Here is a 20,559-nt window from a genome sequence, read left to right on the forward strand (position 1 = left end):
CTCTAAGAAGTACTAAATCAGAATATCTGGGCTTAAACCTAGTAATATATTTTTTAAGTCTCACGGTTAATTTTTGCTAAAATTCCTAAGGCATGATACTTGGCAATATATAATTTTTGATACTCTATCATTTCAAGTGAGAGTTATGTGAATGATTACAGGACATAAACATTTGCATACAGTATGTCTTTAATAACTAGGGACAGCCTTCTGAAGGAAATGAAGAAATGTAGCAGTTGAGGTAAGATGTGATAGATTCTAATTCAGTTGCTACAATGAACAAAAAAACGACGGTGTTTGTGTTGCAATTTCTCTCTGTGCACTTGATTGGATTTCCTTGGCAACATTTATAACACCTGGAAAAATGTTCATAGAAAATAAATAATATAGTTAATTTATGTAAGAAAATAGTAGGCAGTCATTTGTATATAAAATTTTCCTTATCCTCAAATCCTAATCTTAAGCATGTTGGACGTAGAAAGAAAAGTACGGTTTTTATTTATCCTTAGTGTACAAAAAGATAATACCAATACTCCAATTGAAATCCCTTAAAATACCAATCATTCTTAGTTATATAATCATTGTTGGCTACCAAAATGAACGGGGTCCTTTCTTGCTTTCACTGAAATGCATTTTTCACTCTACATTGTTCTCATCATTCATAGCGGAACGAAATCCTGTTTACTATCATTTGAGTACTGAGGAACCCCAATATCTTTTTCCTTTCTGTTTTTTTATTTGCACAGAAGGAAAGCACTTCTGGTCTTCTTAGTTTTTGTTCAAAGCAAATCATATGCTCACATATTTTTTTATTTATACACCTAAGTTTTCAAATATATACATAGGTGTTATTCAGCAAAAAAGGATCAAAATGAAATGTGTCACTCCTGTAGTTTTGTTTTCTTTCACTGATCTGAAAATATTATCTACTGCTATGATTTATAAATATTTTATATTTTAGAATCACCCAGATTGCTTTTAAAAATTCTTAATTTTTCTCCCCTCTAAGAAGTATTAAATCAGTATACTGGGCTTAGATCTAGTAATATACTTTTCAAGTCCTATGTATAATTTTGACTAAAATTCCTAAGGCATGATACACAGTAATAATTTTTTTTTCTATTTTAATTACAAAAAATATTTTACCAATAGATGATAAAGCATAATAACTAATTACAATAATTTTAATAATGATTCTGACAGCGTTCCAAATGAGTAATCACATATTAACAAATCAGATCCTTTACTTATAGCAGATAAGAAAGATATTTTGTCAACATGTTTCTTATATAGCCAAACATAATATTTTCTTTTAATTTTATCATTGAACTTCTGCAAAAATAGGAAAAATAGCTTGCACATCGAAGGGACACACATCTAGGCTACTAAGTGAATTGCATTATTCTGATGTTAATCAATTTTCCGTATGTCTATGTGTGTATACACACACATATGTATTCAATGTTAAAGACATTAAAAATTAAAATATTTAATTTATTAAGCATGGTTTAATGTATTGGTAAACTATAAGAATATAATCAAAGATAAAATGATCAGTATATCTTGAGCAAATATAGTAAGACTTTATAAAGTTACACAGTTAAGTAAACCAAGAAAACTAAAAAGCTACACTAAATGATACAGGTCAATATTTCCAGTCGGGACAGGTTATTAAACAAGTCTCAAATCTTAGTGGCCTGAACAACTCCAATAATTAAACTCTCCACCAGATCATTTTTTTTCTTTCCCACAACAAGCTAACCGCTGTACTTCATTTATTATTTTTGCATTTCTGTTCAATATCTGATCTATAAGGTGTGGTGGTGTATACACATACTTTGTTTGCCATGTGTTTTAAACAGAGAGTGATTAAAATTTTAAAAGAAATCTTAGAAAATAGAAACCTTAAAAATATTGAAAATTCATTTACTACTAGCCAATCCCCCTGATCTCAGCCTTTGAAATATCTTTCTTCATTGAACTTTCTCTCTTCCATTTCATTTTAGTATGTTATTTCTAAAGTGCAGACATGATTTCCCTGATTTATATTTGCTATGTTGAAGACTAAACCTGTTTAAATTGGTCTTCCACAATCTGAGTACTCCTCTCCCTTCTTAGCTTCCTTTTCTGCCCCACTCTTCATAAATTTCAGTGCTTCAGAATGACAATGAAGTAAATCATATTTTTGATGATTTACCCCGTATCTACATAAGCAAGTATATTTTAGTGATAAGCCAACAAATAAAAGTAAAACAACCTGTATGTAAATATAATTTTAAAATTTATGTTATTAAATATGCATTGATCAATAATGGTGCTGAAAATTTCATGGTGACATTTGAATAAATCAGGTTTTGGGGATTCAGTTTTTATGTCTTAAAATTGGAAATATTATAATGTAATTTTAGATTTTCCTCTAGGCATCTTCTGTTGGTTTATCTGTTCATGTTAAAAAGTGCATTTGAAATAAGAACGTTTGAAATGCCACAGCATATGCTCAGGAAGATTTCAACCACATATATTCTTATTTTCCCCTAGAGCTTCTATCAGATAAGTAATATAAGAGATAAAACTAAATAAGGAATTGAATAAAACAATAAACATTGAGATTTTGCTGTTTGTATTTTGAAATTCTGTTTATACTATATGGATCAAATAGAATTAATACTTTTCAGCTTTCAAATCTAATTATGGCTGGTAAACTGTATAGCCAGTGATTGCTTTCTTCTGTGTATTTCCAGATAAATGTTATTTAAGGAGTATACTTGAATATTTACCACATAGTTCAAGGAATATGTTAATGTTAACTTATTCCAAAACATGTTCTATGTCTCACAACCTAGATGTTTTTAAAAACAAGGTTAATGAAAAATATTTCATGTATTCAAATGTCACTTCAGAGTGCATACACGATCTAAAATTATAAAAAGGATTTTCTAAGAATCTTTAGCTGGCGATGCTTTAAAATTAAAGAAGAATGATCAGACAGAAACTTCAGGCACAAAAGTTAAATTGCCAGAGCAGCTTCTGTCCACCATAGTTTTCAATTCATAAGAGGAAAAAAGCTGTCATTGTTGAAATATTACCGTATCATCAAATTTTCTCTTCACTTATAATCACCTCAGGAGTAAAATCAAATATCACCTGCAAAGTTAGAAAAGGTTAAAAAAAATTTTTATCATACAAAAAAACCATCAAATTTTTTATCAACTGTTTATGAATAAAATCTTAATTATGATCTATTTTTTCCTATTATATTTCCAATTAAAAGTGAGTTTTGGCTTAATATCATTCCCCTGATGTTTTCTCGATCCATTATCTAAACACTTTTATACAGTCTTTGTGATCTAGTTAATTTTCATCTGCCCAGTATCCTTGTCAGTTTCATCTTATCTACAATTCCCTTTCCTTTTGATTCCTACATTAGCTATATTGCTACTAATTACATTCAACTTTTAAAACTTTCCTAATGTTCTACGTTTTTACTCTTATTACGTCTTAATCATCTGAGTGAATTTTAAAGACAGTGATTGTGTTTCCAATTCCTTCTACAATCCTAATGCTACCAAGTAGAACTAAATAAATGCTAGGCAAGTTAGCATGATAGTTTCAAGAGTAATTTAATGATTAATTCAGTGAGACTGTAATCCCAGCACTTTGGAAGGCCAAGGCGGGTGGATCACGAGGTCAAGAGATCGAGACCATCCTGGTCAACATGGTGAAACCCCGTCTCTACTAAAAATCCAAAAACTTTAGCTGGGCACAGTGGTGCGTGCCTGTAATCCCAGCTACTCAGGAGGCTGAGGCAGAAGGATTGCCTGAACACAGAAGGCAGAGGTTGCGGTGAGCCGAGATCGTGCCATTGCACTCCAGTCTGGGTAACAAGAGTGAAACTCCGTCTCAAAAAAAAAAAAAAAATTAATTCAGTGATTCAAGTTGTGTCTGAGAAAAAGCTATTGACACAATAAACCTACTATTTTGTATATGTGTTACATTGCTCAGTCATTTATTCATTCTTTTTCTTATAACTTGTCCTATTTATCTTCATCTTACCTATGACTTATCCATGAAACTTGGATTAATATATATTCACTTGTTTGTACAATAGCATTTAAGGCTGAAGAGTTTGCTGAAAATGTGATTAATCTACTTTAAATCAGGTAAATATATCAATGGAATATATTTTTACTATCTATTTTAATTGCAAATATCAAGAAGTGATATAAAATAGCCATTGGAATTAGTTATTTCTAACTATTCCTTTTGACTTTTGCTCTTTTTTTCAAAAAATACTTCATTATTTTAAATGTTAAATATTATTTTAAATATTATGTATACTAAAGTTTATTTGTTAAGAAATAGGTAAACATCTTTTTCTTATTATAGTATGGTTACTACTCTGAGCCAATGCAAATTTAAAACACTGCAAAATAATTTGACATTTTAGCTAGCATCAATTTGACTAAATATATGGTGTCTGCTAAGTTCAATAAAATAGAACATGTTGTTCATAGACCTTTTATTTTGGGAAATTTCTAGGGATTGTATGTCCACAGAATTGGGAATTACCATGTAACCCACATAGAAGTTTCAATTTCCTTTGGTTTTGTTTTAGTACATCTGTGATTTAATTTATGTGCATTTGACAACTACTTTCGGTAAATATTTGCAGTCTTCATTTCTTCTCAAATACATAAAATATTTGTGTGTTTGCAACTTGCAGGATTGGGGAGTGACAGGGTAAAATGATTCAAATGAGTTGGTGCAAATGAAATTGATTTCTGTTTCCCAGAGTTTTATCAATAATGGACTTAACCCTATATAATGAACCACATGCTTCTGAGAATGAGGGTTACTTTTTGGAAATAAATGCTCAGGGATGTATATCTTAGGTCACTAGACCTAAGAGTACTAGAGTACTTTTAGTACACACTAGAGTACTTTTAGTGTGCTATCATAACACTAAATGAATGCACTCTCTTAACATGGTGGATGTGCCTTCTTAAACATTTAACCTTCTGTGGTATCAGTAATATATACATAGGCTGACATCGTTTCCTGCTGGGATTTGAATGTTTCAAATGAATGTATAATTGTATTTGCCTAATTTTTTATCAAGGTAAAACTGCCTTAAATCTCTAAAGATGTATTTCTTATCTGTCTTTTTTTTTTTTAAAGCAATATTATTTTTTATTTATAGGGGAATTTAAATATGGCATTTTTTTTTAATTTTTTATTGGATTATAGGTTTTGGGGTACATGAGCAGAGCATGCAAGACAGTTGCGTAGGTACACACATGGCAGTGTGCTTTGCTTTTCTTCTCCCCTTCACCCACATTTGGCATTTCTCCCCAGGCTATCCCTCCCCACCTCCCCCTCCCACTGGCCCTCCCCTTTTCCCCCCAATAGACCCCAGTGTTTAGTACTCCCCTTTCTGTGTCCATGTGTTCTCATTTTTCATCACCCACCTATGAGTGAGAATATGCGGTGTTTCATTTTCTGTTCTTGTGTCAGTTTGCTGAGGATGATGTATTCCAGATTCATCCATGTCCCTACAAACGACACGAACTCATCATTTCTGATTGCTGCATAATATTCCATGGTGTATATGTGCCACATTTTTCCAATCCAGTCTATTATCAATGGGCATTTGGGTTGATTCCAGGTCTTTGCTATTGTAGACAGTGCTGCAATGAACATTCGTGTACATGTGTCCTTATAGTAGAACAATTTATAGTCTTTTGGATATATACCCAGTAATGGGATTGCTGGGTCAAATGGAATTTCTATTTCTAAGGCCTTGAGGAATCGCCACACTGTCTTCCACAATGGTTGAACTAATTTACACTCCCACCAACAGTGTAAAAGTGTTCCTTTTTCTCCACATCCTCTCCAGCATCTGTTGTCTCCAGATTTTTTAATGATCGCCATTCTAACTGGCGTGAGATGGTATCTCAATGTGGTTTTGATTTGCATCTCTCTGATGACCAGTGACGATGAGCATTCTTTCATATGATTGTTGGCCTCATATATGTCTTCTTTCGTAAAGTATCTGTTCATATCCTTTGCCCACTTTTGAATGGGCTTGTTTGTTTTTTTCCTGTAAATCTGCTTGAGTTGTTTGTAAATTCTGGATATCAGCCCTTTGTCAGATGGGTAGACTGCGAAAATTTTTTCCCATTCTGTTGGTTGCCGATCCACTCTAGTGACTGTTTCTTTTGCTGTGCAGAAGCTGTGGAGTTTCATTAGGTCCCATTTGTCTATTTTGGCTTTTGTTGCCAATGCTCTTGGTGTTTTGTTCATGAAGTCCTTGCCTACTCCTATGTCCTGGATAGTTTTGCCTAGATTTCCTTCTAGGGTTTTTATGGTGCCAGGTCTTATGTTTAAGTCTTTAATCCATCTGGAGTTAATTTTAGTGTAAGGTGTCAGGAAGGGGTCCAGTTTCTGCTTTCTGCACATGGCTAGCCAGTTTTCCCAACACCATTTGTTAAACATGGAATCCTTGCCCCATTGCTTGTTTTTGTCAGGTTTATCAAAGATTGTATAGTTGTATGTATGTTGTGTTGCCTCTAGTGCCTCTGTTTTGTTCCATTGGTCTATATCTCTGTTTTGGTACCAGTACCATGCTGTTTTGATTACTGTAGCCTTGTAGTATAGTTTGAAATCCGGTAGTGTGATGCCCCCCGCTCTGTTCTTTTTGCTTAGAATTGACTTGGCTATGCGGGCTCTCTTTTGGTTCCATATGAAGTTCATGGTGGTTTTTTCCAGTTCTGTGAAGAAAGTCAATGGTAGCTTGATGGGGATAGCGTTGATTCTGTAAATTACTTTGGGCAGTATAGCCATTTTCACGATATTAATTCTTCCTAACCATGAACATGGAATGTTTCTCCACCTGTTTGTGTCCTCTCTGATTTCGTTGAGCAGTGGTTTGTAGTTCTCCTTGAAGAGGTCCCTTACGTTCCTTGTGAGTTGTATTCCAAGGTATTTTATTCTTTTTGTAGCAATTGCGAATGGCAGTTCGCTCTTGATTTGGCTTTCTTTAAGTCTGTTATTGGTGTAGACGAATGCTTGTGATTTTTGCACATTGATTTTATATTCTGAGACTTTGCTGAAGTTGTTTATCAGTTTCAGGAGTTTTTGGGCTGAGGCGATGGGGTCTTCTAGGTATACTATCATGTCGTCTGCAAATAGAGACAATTTGGCTTCCACCTTTCCTATTTGAATACCCTTTATTTCTTTTTCTTGCCTGATTGCTCTGGCTAGAACTTCCAGTACTATATTGAATAGGAGTGGTGAGAGAGGGCATCCTTGTCTAGTACCAGATTTCAAAGGGAATGCTTCCAGTTTTTGCCCATTCAGTATGATATTGGCTGTTGGTTTGTGATAAATAGCTTTTATTACTTTGAGATACGTTCCATCGATACCGAGTTTATTGAGGGTTTTTAGCATAAAGGGCTGTTGAATTTTGTCAAATGCCTTCTCTGCGTCAATTGAGATAATCATGTGGTTTTTGTTTTTGGTTCTGTTTATGTGGTGAATTACGTTGATAGACTTGCGTATGTTGAACCAGCCTTGCATCCCTGGGATGAATCCTACTTGATCATGATGAATAAGTTTTTTGATTTGCTGTTGCAATCGGCTTGCCAATATTTTATTGAAGATTTTTGCATCTATGTTTATCATGGATATTGGCCTGAAGTTTTCTTTTCTCATTGGGTCTCTGCCGGGTTTTGGTATCAGGATGATGTTGGTCTCATAAAATGATTTGGGAAGGATTCCCTCTTTTTGGATTGTTTGAAATAGTTTTAGAAGGAATGGTACCAGCTCCTCCTTGTGTGTCTGGTAGAATTCGGCTGTGAACCCATCTGGACCTGGGCTTTTTTTGTGAGGTAGGCTCTTAATTGCTGCCTCAACTTCAGACCTTGTTATTGGTCTATTCATAGTTTCAGCTTCCTCCTGGTTTAGGCTTGGGAGGACACAGGAGTCCAGGAATTTATCCATTTCTTCCAGGTTTACTAGTTTATGCGCATAGAGTTGTTTGTAATATTCTCTGATGATGGTTTGAATTTCTGTGGAATCTGTGGTGATTTCCCCTTTATCATTTTTTATTGCATCTATTTGGTTGTTCTCTCTTTTATTTTTAATCAATCTGGCTAGTGGTCTGTCTATTTTGTTGATCTTTTCAAAAAACCAGCTCTTGGATTTATTGATTTTTTGAAGGGTTTTTCGTGTCTCAATCTCCTTCAGCTCAGCTCTGATCTTAGTAATTTCTTGTCTTCTGCTTGGTTTTGAGTTTTTTTGATCTTGCTCCTCTAGCTCTTTCAATTTTGACGATAGGGTGTCAATTTTGGATCTCTCCATTCTCCTCATATGGGCACTTATTGCTATATACTTTCCTCTAGAGACTGCTTTAAATGTGTCCCAGAGGTTCTGGCACGTTGTGTCTTCATTCTCATTGGTTTCGAAGAACTTCTTTATTTCTGCCTTCATTTCGTTGTTTACCCAGTCAACATTCAAGAGCCAGTTGTTCAGTTTCCATGAAGCTGTGCGGTTCTGGGTCGGTTTCTGAATTCTGAGTTCTAACTTGATTGCACTATGGTCTGAGAGGCTGTTTGTTATGATTTCAGTTGTTTTGCATTTGTTGAGCAGTGCTTTACTTCCAATTATGTGGTCAATTTTAGAGTAGGTGTGATGTGGTGCTGAGAAGAATGTGTATTCTGTGGATTTGGGGTGGAGAGTTCTGTAAATGTCCACCAGGTTTGCTTGCTCCAGGTCTGAGTTCAAGCCCTGGGTATCCTTGTTGATTTTCTGTCTGGTTGATCTGTCTAGTATTGACAGTGGAGTGTTAAAGTCTCCCACTATTATTGTGTGGGAGTCTAAGTCCTTCTGTAAGTCATTAAGAACTTGCCTTATGTATCTGGGTGCTCCTGTGTTGGGTCCATATATGTTTAGGATCGTTAGCTCTTCTTGTTGTATCGATCCTTTTACCATTATGTAATGGCCTTCTTTGTCTCTTTTGATCTTTGTTGCTTTAAAGTCTATTTTATCAGAGATGAGAATTGCAACTCCTGCTTTTTTTTGCTTTCCATTAGCTTGGTAAATCTTCCTCCATCCCTTTATTTTGAGCCTTTGTGTATCCTTGCATGTGAGATGGGTTTTCTGGATACAGCACACTGATGGGTTTTGGATTTTTATCCAATTTGCCAGTCTGTGTCTTTTGATTGGTGCATTTAGTCCATTTACATTTAGGGTTAATATTGTTATGTGTGAATTTGATACTGCCATTTTGATTCTAAGTGGCTGTTTTGCCTGTTAGTTGTTGTAGATTCTTCATTATGTTGAAGCTCTTTAGCATTCAGTGTGATTTTGGAATGGCTGGTACTGATTGATCCTTTCTATGTGTAGTGCCTCTTTTAGGAGCTCTTGTAAAGCAGGCCTGGTGGTGACAAAATCTCTGAGTACTTGCTTGTTCGCAAAGGATTTTATTTTTCCTTCACTTCTGAAGCTCAGTTTGGCTGGATATGAAATTCTGGGTTGAAAGTTCTTTTCTTTAAGAATGTTGAATATTGGCCCCCACTCTCTTCTGGCTTGTAGTGTTTCTGCTGAGAGATCTGCTGTGAGTCTGATGGGCTTCCCTTTGTGGGTGACCCGACCTTTCTCTCTGGCTGCCCTTAGTATTCTCTCCTTTATTTCAACCCTGTTGAATCTGACGATTATGTGCCTTGGGGTTGCTCTTCTTGCGGAATATCTCTGTGGTGTTCTCTGTATTTCCTGCAATTGAGTGTTGGCTTGTCTTGCTAGGTGGGGGAAATTTTCCTGGATGATGTCCTGAAGAGTATTTTCCAGCTGGGATTCATTCTCTTCATCCCCTTCTGGTACACCTATCAAACGTAGGTTAGGTCTTTTCACATAGTCCCACATTTCTTGGAGACTTTGTTCATTCCTTTTTGCGCTTTTTTCTCTGATCTTGGTTTCTCGTTTTATTTCATTGAGTTGGTCTTCGACTTCAGATATTCTTTCTTCTGCTTGGTCAATTCGGCTATTGAAACTTGCGTTTGCTTCACGAAGTTCTCGTATTGTGTTTTTCAGCTCCTTTAATTCATTCATATTCCTCTCTAAGGTATCTGTTTGGAAAACTCTGCCCCTACCGCAAAATCTCTCTCTCTTTTCCTCCCCCACAAAGAGGCTCCCTTATCTCTCACTTTACATACCGGCCCTAGCCCTCCCGCCGCCCAGCTTCCCGCCCAGCAGTTCAAACTGACCAACAGTTGCCCACCACCTCGGCTTTTGGCTTCCCCACCCCCCAGCCCTTCAGCCCCCTATAAAACAACCCTGCCCCTCTGAGCGGCGCGGCCATTTTTCCTTTTCGTCCCGGCTGGTCCGCCCGGAGGCTCTTTCCTCTCAATAAAGCCTGAACTTAAGGAATTTCCTCTAGCCTGCGGTCCGGTTTCTTTCCCAATGAGCCCAGTCTTCCCGCAGAGGGTAGGTCGGACAAATGGTGCCGAAACCCGGGGCGGGAGCTGGGGCCGTTGGCCCGGCCATGGCCCCCCTCCCCGACCTACCCAACACTGGCCCTGCCACCTCCACGTTCCGATTAAGGTAAGCCAAGTTTTTCTTGCTTTGCCTTCCCCCGCTTCCCGTCTCCTCTTCCTACGGCATGGTGCAGTTGCTCCCTCTCCGGCGTTCCGCACGGACTCCTTGCCTAGTCTCGGCCGAGCCAAGGTAGTCTTCCATTCCCACTCCAGGAGCCTTCCGAGGGACAGCCGCCAGACGGGGGACGCCCCTCTGACCGCTTCCCTTTCCGTACTTAATTGTACTCCGGGGAATTTGCAACGAACGGGGACGCCTTTTCGTTGCATCTGCCCATCCGCACCGGAGAGTCTGTAGCTGCGCCTGCCATGGGAAATTCGGAGTCCAAAATACCTCTGAGCACCCCCCTCGGGTGCTTGCTGTGAAATTTTACCAAATTGGGATATTCCCAAACCCTCAGAAAGAAAAAGCTTATTTTCCTGTCCCACGTGGCTTGGCCCCAATACAAACTCAGTAACCAGTCACATTGGCCCCCGACTGGCACTTTTGATTTCAACACCCTCCGAGATCTCGACGATTTTTGTCGCCGCATGGGCAAGGACAATGAAATTCCTTACGTCCAGGCTTTTTGGGACCTCCGTACCCACCCCAACCTATGTTCTTCCTGCTCCACCTACCAAATCCTCTTATCTCGAACCCCCCGTAAATCTTCCTCCACTACCTCTCCCCCTCCCTACTCCTCACCGGAGGATCTGCCTGAACATCTGTCCTCTCCTGCCAATCTCAGCAACCAGTCGCCATCAACGGCACGCCCTTCCCCCACTCCCTCTGCACCTCCTACCTCAGAGGCCATGCCTCGCTCTCCCTCTACTCCCTCCGAGCCCCCTCCCTCAGAGGCTGCACTTCCTCTTGCCTCTCCGGTGGCGGCCCACACCCGCTCCCACCAGCCAACTATCCTGGCCCCACTCCGAGAAGTAGCAGGCGCAGAAGGTTTAATCAGGGTCCATGTTCCTTTCTCACTCCAAGACCTGTCCCAAATTGAGAAACGTTTAGGATCCTTCTCAGCCAACCCGTCCACCTATATTAAAGAATTCCAATACCTCACTCAAACATAAGAAGCCCTAGTCCGGTACACTCGACTAGATCCAGCCTCCCAAAATGGGGCCACTGTATTAGCCTCCCATTTTATCTCCCAGTCAGCACCCGACATAAGAAAGAAACTAAAGAAAGCAGAAGAGGGGCCAGAGACTCCCATCCAAGACCTGGTAAAAATGGCCTTTAAAGTATTCAATGCCAGGGAAGATGCGGCTGAGGCTGCCCGCCAAACTCGCATGAAGCAGAAGGCTGCCCTCCAGACCCAAGCCCTAGTGGCGGCTCTAAGGCCGGCAGGGAACCAGAAGCCCAAGGCCGAAACCCATGCCCCTCCAGGGGCATGTTTCAAATGTGGAAAGGAAGGACACTGGTCCCGAGCCTGTCCACAACCATGGCCACCAACTAAGCCTTGCCCTATCTGTCGGCTCCCGGGACACTGGAAGTCAGACTGCCCCAGCTTCCCCAGGGTGCCGGTTCCTCAAAACAGACACACTGGCGTTACGCAGCCGGCGGTCACCCTCAGTAGGGAGGAGCCTGCTTGCCAGGAGCCGACCTCCGAGGGAGCTCCGTTCCCCAGTCTACTAGGGCTGCTAGATGACTAGCGGGGCCCTGGCTTTCCGACTCCGGTTACCCTTGCCGAGCCTAGGGTCACAAGACATGGGGGCTACCTACTCCGCTCTTCCTTCTTATTCTGGCCATCTCACCCCTTCCCAGGTCTTAGTCATGGGAATCGATGGGACCCCAAGTATCCCCTACCAAACCCCACATTCCCTAGGCCAAAACGTCCCTAGCTGTAACAGAACTATACGGGTAACCACTAATATAACAGCCCCACGAGGAACGTTTTTCGGGTGTAACAAGACCTTAACAAAAACTCTCTACATTGGCCTTTCCTCATCTCTTTTATGCCTCCCGGTAACCCTAGTCCCTTGACTCACTATATATTCCCCAGCCGAATTCCAGATGCTGCAAACTCCCCATCGCTGCACCCGATGAGCTGCCTTCCTACCCATTGCCGTTGGAGTCTCCCTTGCTGGTTCAGCACTTGCAGCAGGATTAGGAGGAGGGGCACTAGTCCACTCTCACCTGGCCATAGCCCGACTGACCTCACAACTCCAAGCGGCTATTAATGACTCTACTGAGTCTTTAGCATCACTCCAATGACAGATCACCTCAGTTGCCCAAGTTGCCTTGCAGAACCGAAGAGCCCTGGACCTGCTCACTGCTGAACGAGGAGGGACCTGTATCTTCCTACAAGAAGAGTGCTGTTACTACATCAATGAATCCGGCCTAGTAGAAACCCGAATCGAGAGCCTCCAGAAACTCAAAACTAACCTGCAGAGTCAGAAGTTCTCCGCTGAAGCCACAGCGTGGTGGTCTTCCTCTATGTATACCCTCTTGTCCCCATTGCTTGGGCCCCTAATAGCCGTTTGCCTAATCTTACTTATTGCTCCTTGCTTTCTCCAGTTCCTACAGCGGCTCTTTCAAGAACTGACTGGAGTCACCATCCACCAGATGCTGCTCCAACCCCACCCTGAACGAGTGCAAGAAACAGACCTCTCCCCAAACCTCCAGGCTCCTTAGGAAAAGAAACCTCTTCAGAACCCCCCGTCGACCCTTGTCAGCAGGAAGTAGCCAGAGAGACAACCGACGCCCCTGACCCCCTCTTTTTCTTTTCTTTAAGGAGTCGGGAATGTTTGGAAAACTCTGCCCCTACCGCAAAATCTCTCTCTCTTTCCCTCCCCCACAAAGAGGCTCCCTTATCTCTCACTTTACATACCGGCCCTAGCCCTCCCGCTGCCCAGCTTCCCGCCCAGCAGTTCAAACTGACCAACAGTTGCCCACCACCTCGGCTTTTGGCTTCCCCACCCCCCAGCCCTTCAGCCCCCTATAAAACAACCCTGCCCCTCTGAGCGGCGCGGCCATTTTTCCTTTTCGTCCCGGCTGGTCCGCCCGGAGGCTCTTTCCTCTCAATAAAGCCTGAACTTAAGGAATTTCCTCTAGCCTGCGGTCCGGTTTCTTTCCCAATGAGCCCAGTCTTCCCGCAGAGGGTAGGTCGGACAGTATCCATTCTTGTTATCATTTCCTCGAATCTTTTTTCAAATCTTTTTCAAGGTTCTTAGTTTCTTTGCATTGATTTAATACATGATCTTTTAGCTCACAAAAGTTTCTCATTATCCATCTTCTGAAGTCTAATTCCGTCATTTCGTCACAATCATTCTCCGTCCAGCTTTGTTCCCTTGCTGGTGAGGAGTCTTGGTCCTTTCTAGGAGGCGAGGTGTTCTGGTTTCGGGTGTTTTCCTCCTTTTTGCACTGGTTTCTTCCCATCTTTGTGGATTTGTCCGCTGGTCGTCTGCGTAGTTGCTGACTTTTCGTTTGGGTCTCTGAGTGGACACCCAGAATGTTGATGATGAAGTATTTCTGTTGCTTGGTTTTCCTTCTACCAGTCTAGCCTCTTCGCTGTACGACTGTTGAGGTCTGCTCCAGACCCTGCTTGTCTGGGGTGCACCTCTAGTAGCCGTGGCACAGCGAGGGATGCTACCAGTTTCTTTTTCTGCTCTCTTTGTCCCAGGATGATGCCTGCCTAATGACAGTCTTTTGGATATAGAGGGGTCAGGGAGCTGCTTGAGGAGACAGTTTGTACTTTATAGGGGTTTAATTGCTGAGCTGTGCACTCTGTTGTTCATTCAGGGCTGTTAGGCTGCCATGTTTGATTCTGCTGCAACACAGCTCATTAAACAACCCTTTTTTTTTTTCTCAAATGCTCTGTGTTGAGGGGTTTGGGCTTTATTTTTGGATGTCCGATCAGGTGTCCTGCCCAGCTCAAAGGCAGACTAGCCACTGTTTGGCTGCCGAGGCTCCGCCCTGCTGTTGTGTGATTCGTGCTGTTCCTGCCGGCTCTGCTGTGGTCTCCGCCACGCCCTGCGGCGGAGTCTCTTTGTTGTAGCGTGTTGCCTCAGCAACGGCAGGCTGCGTCAGCAGTGGGCGTGTATCTAAGTAGGGACGGGTTGCCTCGGCAACGGCTGGCTGCGTCAGCAGTGGGCGTGTATCTCAGTTGGGGCGGGTTGCCTCGGCAACGGCTGGCTGCCTCAGCAGTGGGCGTGTATATCAGTTGGGGCAGGTTGCCTCCGTAGTGGTGGACGCCCCTCCCCCACAGAGCGTCTCAGACCGTCTGCCCGGGATAGTTTGAAATCGCGGTTTTGTTCGTCCCACTGGGTATCCCAAACGATCTGTCCCTGCAATCCCCTGGGCTGGGCTACTGTGCAAGTCTCGTTCAGTCTCAAGTCCAGCCCTCTCAAGTCTCAGGTTGCCGGTTCAACAAGGCACCCGGAGAAGCACGCCCTGTGGGTATTGCTGGGTAGGGCCGGCCGCCGCCGCCCCGGCTGCCGGCTTCGCCAGGCAGACCTACTGCCTGGCGTCCCGTGTCTTTTTATACTTGGGAGTTTCCCCATTCTGTGGGCAACAAAGATCAGTCTGGAAATGCAGCACTGACTCACCGTTTGCGAATTCAACGCAGGCTCCGATCCTGGGTTGTTCTCACAGCACCATCTTGAGTCCCCTCCCTCCTCTTATCTGTCTTTATAACAAGTAACACATTAAAAATGCATAACTAGGTGTAAACAGTGTCTCAAATGGGCGTAAGAGGATATTTTACTACCAGAAGGAGAGGGAGTAGAGAAGATAGCAGTGAGAAAAAGTATGAGAGGCCTCAATGGACATATTCCATGAAGGACAGAATATAAGAGACCTATGGAAAGAAGAAGGCAATTTTAAAAGAGTTAAATTCCCTAAAGATATATTATGGCAAGTTTTAATATTACCTTGGTTGCAAAAATAATCTAATTTAGAGAAATAATACATATAATCTTAAAATATTTCAGTAAATGTATGAAGTTCATATTTTTTTATTATTGTAGTTGCCTTTTTATGCACTATTTGCCAAATACAAAGCATAACTTTGAATAAATTATGGAATTAAATGCTTATGTCAGCCCTAGCTACTTGTTCATGTTACTACTTTACTATGTATAGAAACATATTGGTTCTTAGAGTTGTCAAAAATTTACATTAACTATTGTTTAGTAAATTGCTTAACAAGAATGTAAATCAGGCATGACTATATGACAGTTTATACATACTCTTAACTACTATAAAATTGTGCACATTTTAAGAGTAGTTTTAATAGGAAATTTAGAGATAGAATTTGAAGAAAAAGATTTGTAAGGTGAGAAGGTAAAGCCTCTACATTAGGGGTTCTAACCCCAGAGCAGTACAGCCAGAGATGAGTGGCAGACAAACCAGTGAAACTCCATCTGTATTTATAGAAGCTCCTCATTGCTCACACTACTGCCTACACTCTACATCCTGTCAAAGCAGTGGCAACATTAGATTCTAATAGGAATGCAAACACTATTGTGAACTGCACATGTGAGGGATTTAGATTGCGCATTCCTTATGAGGAACTAAAGACTAATAATCTGTCACCCCCCAACCCACCATCCCCAGATGGAACCGTCTAGTTGCAGGAACACTAGCCCAGGGCTCCCACTGATTCTACTCATGGTGAGTTGTATAATTATTTCATTATATATTACAATGTAATAATAATAGAGATAAAGTGAACAATAAATGTAATGCATTTGAATTACCCCTCTTCATTCTGTGGAAAATTTGTCTTCCACAAAATGGGTCCTTGGTACCATAAAGGTTGGGGACCATTGATCCACATAACTCTCATTGAAGAGAAAAAGTGGAGACAATGGCTGCTAAATTTCCAGAAACAACGAGTATTGAGAGAAGAGGAAGGAAGGAACTTGTTAGGCAGGCAGTTAGAGTTGATCCTTGGTAAAACCTCTTCAAACCAAAAACAGCCTGAAAACTAAGCCTGCATCCCAAAATGAAAACATCCATTCTATTAACCCAGATGTATACATTCCATTCTTTTGGGGCATGCTTCTCTCTCCCTTTGGCATACCCTTTGTCCCATTTCATGTGCTTTGTCCTGATTAGCCCTGACTTTTCCCTATCCTGATTGGTTCTTTGCACTTCTCTGCATTATCATTGTCTCTCTGAATGGCATATTTTGGTGCATTGTTCAGTCCAAGCTTTCCTCCTCTTAAGACCTTAAAAACACCTGTGCTTTGCCTCATTGCTGGCAACCCTTTTGTAGGTCCCCTTTCACTGTTGAGATGCTTTCTGTCACTTAATAAATCCTCCTCTGCATTACTCTCCAGTGTCCTTATTCTTCTTGGTCTTGGGACAAGAGACTGAAGTCACCAAACTGCAAGAGCAAAAGAGCTGTAATGATTTCACTTGTGAAGCTGAAGATTGTGGGAGTAAAAGAACTGTAACACTCCTTCCTACTAGCCAAACTACAGGAAGGAAGAAGCTGCTGTGTGCCACTCTCTCCCACTCACTGAACAGCAGGAGTAAGAAAGCTGCAACAGTATCATCAGCGTATTTAGGTTTCAATAAATACCAAATGATATATTGTCTTTCAGAAGCCAAAGTGTTCCAAGTGTCTTGTTGGTTCCCTGGAAATGAAGGTCTTCTTAAATCCTCTCATTCTTCTTAACTGAAGGGACAAAAACTGCTTTCTTGACAGAACACATGTCCAGTTACAAGAGAGGTCAGGCCTTTCTGTAAGTCATAACAAAAAATGTTAAGATAACAAAAAATGTAGTTTCTTAACTGAAGAAAATGTAAATAAAAATGTTTAAAAAATGTATTGCTTTGCTATCAAGTGATTGGTAGAACAAATTTGGAGCCCTAAAATAATTCCCTAATGTAGCAGCCAGTAAACTACAATTCATTCCAAGTTTGCTTAAGAGCAGTCTTCAGAAAATGCTTTGATGTCCTATTCCAGTTCCAAACTCTCTCCCTCAAAATAGACTATGATTTCAGTGAAATGATTGAGTAAAAGGGCATGCTGAACAGAGGAATAGAACTTGGATTTGTCTTTGGACATTCTCCTGTCCAGGACAAGTCTTATTTGTTCAATCACCTTCTGAACTTTGGGTTGCCTGGGAAATAAACTTTGTAACTGAAATTTTACATTCTGGATCCTTCTTGTAGAGGAATTTATGGACCAACACTTGAAAGAGACTAAAGAAAGGAGAACTGTATAGAAGAAGTTTAACGCCCCTTCAAAACTGATACATGAGAGGTGAGCCTTGGAAATGCTGAATGAACCAATCATTTGATGTGAGTATCAGAGAAGGGGAGGAAATGGTAATCTTGAACAAGGTAGCTTCTTTTCCACTGATGATATTCTTTTGGAGAATTGTCAGATGTGAACTATCAGCAGTTCACAACCTGCTCCTGGAGAAATGTGTTCTAAAAGGGGATGATCCACCAAGCATCCAAAACAAAGAAGCAGTACCAGATGTGTCTCCATTTGTGTGTTTGGGATGCAGTTATGGAAACATCTAATACTATCAATTAATTCTATTATACAAAAACACTCAGACAAACACCTTGTGTTTTCATATTCAAGGTGATTTAGCCTGAGAAATTTGCATACTTATAAATTATTAACAATACGTATGGCTACCCAAGAAACACCAAAATGTCAAACTTCTGAGTTTGCACCAATATAGCTCAGAATTGCCAAACAATGGTGGCATGCAGATTATTTTTAGTCATAGGTTCCTTGACTATATCCACTGTTGTAATTTTTCTAAGTTGATTTTTTCCAAATCCTGCTAAAGCTCAGGCTATGCAAGGTGTGTGAGCTGCCTGAGGCAAAGGGTGAAAGAGGTGAACTGAATATTAAAATGTCTAGAGGAGTAGTCAGTTTCACTGCTTATCAGTCTCTCCTACATGGGGTAGAAAACAGCAGTTGCTCAGGCTCAGCAGTTAAACTGAGGAACCAGCCTTATTCTATTGTAGAGTAAATGACATTCTGGGATTCCAGTAGATTAGCTAGTTAATGAATGCCTTAACTACCTACATTGCTTTCCTGCCCCAGGCTTTTCACTTCTTCAATTTAGCATCTTGATAATGTCTCTGAAATCAATTTTTTTTCCAAATATCAAAACATTGTATCTATCATTGACTCCAGACCATGGGAGGGTTTCTTTTTAATATTTTAGTGTCTTATCCATATTGTACACACCAGCTCAAAGAGACAGACAATCATATATACACTCATCATTTTTTCAGGAATGATTACTTTTCATTCTTTCACACTGCAATCACATAGAGCCACAAAACTCCATAAATATAGTCAGTATCAATGAAGTCACAATACCCAAAATTTTTCATTTTAATTTTCATTTCTGCATATTGGAATATTCCATCCATGAAAGGTAGCAAATGTATGTGCTGTACTTCTTTAGAGTGTCATATATAATTCTATACTGAAGTGCATCTGTAATATCCATATCAACTGCAGTAAGTACAACATCTTGAACAGACTCATAACAAAAAGGAATCAGTAACATTGGATTAAAACTTTCAAGACAAAATAGGATAGGCCATCTGATAAGTTTAATGTACAATATCAAGCCAACTTTTCCCATCTAATAAATTAAGAAAGATGCTTAACTGTACTAATTTTACTATAGAATAATTAAACATTTTACAATTTAGAAATGCTTTAAATGTTGTATGGACACTTAATGAATATAATTTTGCCCTCTATGTATCTTCCTGTCACTTAAAACTTTGAAAGTTACAGAAGCCTCATTAAATTCTCAAACTAAGGATTTGTTAGACTGCACAGTAGCATTCACTGCTATTATTCTGCATTTAATTCTTTTCAAGGAAGTGTTTGTTACACCTTAGGGGCTTCCTAGCAGGTAAATCAATTCCAAAGGTTGGCATTACAGTGAGATGGAAACAACAATAACTTCAGAGAAATGTGATCATAGTCAATGGCATCTTAAAATTGTAAATCATGCAAATGCATCACCAAGAATACACAAATATACAGGGGAGGCAAAAAGATAGAGACGTATGAAACAAAGACTACTGATGCCAATTGTAATGGTCAAAAAGAATGACAATATAGGGAAGAAAAAATCAGAAGGTGACGTTGTTAGCATATACAATCGTATTTTCAATTTTTTAGTTAAAATAATATGTTAATATTATACTACATATGAATATATATTTGGAAAATATCTTGTAGTTCATTGTATCAGCATTAAAATTCAAACTAAAGTATTATATAATAAAATAGATTCTACATTCAACTAAAATGAAAAATTCAAATAAATTGACCACACATAAGCCATCGCAGAATAAAAATTCAAAGCATATCATATAATGATAATATCTCAGTATTACTCTTAATGTGGTCAATATAATATTTGACTAAATTTAATAAAGAATATCTTTGTTATTTTAAAAAATAAATCAGTTTCCTCCAGGATGTGTTAAAATGACTTTAAAAATTTTAATATTCCTTTCAGAGACATGGGTCCTTTGGCATATTTTTTACCTTAAGAGTAAGTATCAAATATTCAAGTATATTCCCATCTTTTAAAGTATTGGATGTAATATCAATATCAATATTCTATATATTTCGATTTTGTTACACACCTGGATCCCAAGTTCTTGGTCTGTCATGTGAGATGAAAATAACACCATGACAATTAGAGGTTTTTCTCAGGCAAAACATAATGGGCTTGTGGGTGGAGCACACAAGGGAACAGTGGACATGAGTGGAATCCTAGTACCAGCTCTCAGAGGGGCACTGCTCTGGTCATTTTAAGTAAGTTGAGGTGGGAAAGGGAATGGCAGCTGCATGTTTAGTCAGGGTATTTTCTGTATCACATGACCAAAAATAAAAGCAGATAAGCCCCGCTCCCCTTGGCGGAAAAGTTTAGTATTACAATGAGATTATGATGAAGAAAACATCAATGAAAGGCCAGTGCTGAAGTTCACTTTGTCTTCAGGAAGCCAGATCTGGTTAAATTCTTATTAGGAATG

The 20,559-nt window shown here is 39.9% G+C and overlaps 1 long non-coding RNA gene across 1 annotated transcript; it reads left to right on the forward strand.

The window, feature by feature from the left end:
* The first annotated feature begins 10,349 nt into the window (after nt 1–10,349).
* LOC144581926 (uncharacterized) lies at nt 10,350–13,620 on the forward strand. The gene is made up of 2 exons (XR_013533376.1): nt 10,350–10,599; nt 12,575–13,620. It is a non-coding gene; the product is annotated as an uncharacterized LOC144581926 (long non-coding RNA).
* Nucleotides 13,621–20,559: the final 6,939 nt, after the last annotated feature.

The sequence above is a fragment of the Callithrix jacchus genome, chromosome 3 (assembly GCF_049354715.1).
Source record: "Callithrix jacchus isolate 240 chromosome 3, calJac240_pri, whole genome shotgun sequence".
NCBI lineage: Eukaryota > Metazoa > Chordata > Mammalia > Primates > Cebidae > Callithrix > Callithrix jacchus.